The sequence below is a fragment of the Triticum dicoccoides genome, chromosome 3B (genome assembly GCF_002162155.2).
Source record: "Triticum dicoccoides isolate Atlit2015 ecotype Zavitan chromosome 3B, WEW_v2.0, whole genome shotgun sequence".
Lineage (NCBI taxonomy): Eukaryota > Viridiplantae > Streptophyta > Magnoliopsida > Poales > Poaceae > Triticum > Triticum dicoccoides.
In genome coordinates, this window is record NC_041385.1 from 834,168,889 (window position 1) to 834,170,246 (window position 1,358).

The 1,358-nt window shown below is 61.3% G+C and overlaps 1 pseudogene; it reads left to right on the top strand.

Moving 5' to 3' along the window:
* Window positions 1–365: 365 nt before the first annotated feature.
* LOC119280212 lies at window positions 366–1,358 on the top strand (annotated as a pseudogene).

Consider the following 1,358-nt stretch of genomic DNA (forward strand, 5'->3'; position numbering starts at 1 on the left):
CGTCGTCAATCGCATCAGCCGGCAAGCTAGGACGCCATGGCAGACCAGGAGGCGGAGAGGCCAAGCAAGAAGGCACGGGGGTCGTCGCCGCCACCCACCATGGGCTCCGACGGCCTGACGGCGTTCGCCCTCCGCCTAGCCAAGAAGCTCGCCGAGGGAGACGACACCAGGGGCAGCAACATCGCCTTCTCGCCGCTGTCCCTCTACACCACGCTCTGCCTGGTGGCCACCGGAGCCCGCGGCAGAACCCTGGATCAGCTCCTAGGCCTGCTCGGCGCTGCGTCGTGCGTGGCCTCACCGCGGACCCGTCCGGCTCTGGTGGGCCGGTCATCACCTACGCCTACGGTGTGTTTCACCAGAAACACATGGAGCTCACGCCTGACTTCCTCCACACCGCCGCCGAGTCCTACAACGCTGAGATACGCGCCGTCGACTTTGCCAAGGTCAGCACAACAAGCACTTAATATTTTCGTTCTTATCCGCCGTCGATCACCGGTTGACATAAACTTGTTAAACTGTTGTTACACAACGTGCGTGCTTGTGCTTGCAGGGTGATAGGAAGAAGATAAGGAAAGAGATCAACCAGAAGGGCGGCGGCCGCGACAAACAATCTCATCTCGGAGATCCTGCCGGAGAGGTCATTGTCCCAACTTTCAAGGTTCGTGCTCACCAACGCCATCTACTTCAAGGGCGTCTGGGAGACCCGCTTCCCCGAAAAGCTCACCGAGAAGCGCGAGTTCCACCGCCTCGGCGACGCCGACCCAGTCCACGTCCCCTTCATGACCCTGCCGGGAGAATGCAAGCTCTTCGCCTCACACGGCAAAGGCTTCAAGGTGCTCAAACTCCCGTACAAGGCCGGTGCCGCCTGCACTGCCGCCATGTCTACACGGTACTCCATGTGCGTCTTCCTCCCGGACGACAACGACGGGCTGCACGCCATGGTCACCGCTCTGGCGGAGGTGGGCGGCTCTCTGCTCGACCACGTGCCCAAGCACCGGAGCAGCGTGAGGAAGCTAATGCTGCCCAGGTTCAACATGTCATTCTTCTGCCGTCTCGCCAAAGTCCTACAGCGCCTCAGACTCCGGGATGCGTTCAGCGAGAATGCTGACCTCTCCGGCCTCGCGACGAAGATCGACTTCGACGTGCGCCTGGACGAGGTGTTCCACAAGGCGGTCCTCGAGGTGAACGAGGAAGGCACCGTGGCTGCAGCCTGCACTGCCGTCACCGGACGCGTGAAGCAGACTGCAAGGAGGCCGTTGCAGTTCATCGCCGACCATCCGTTTGCGTTTTATATCGTGGAGGAGGTCTCGGGGGCCGTGGTCTTTGCCGGTCATGTCCTTGACCCTTCTTGCTCATAG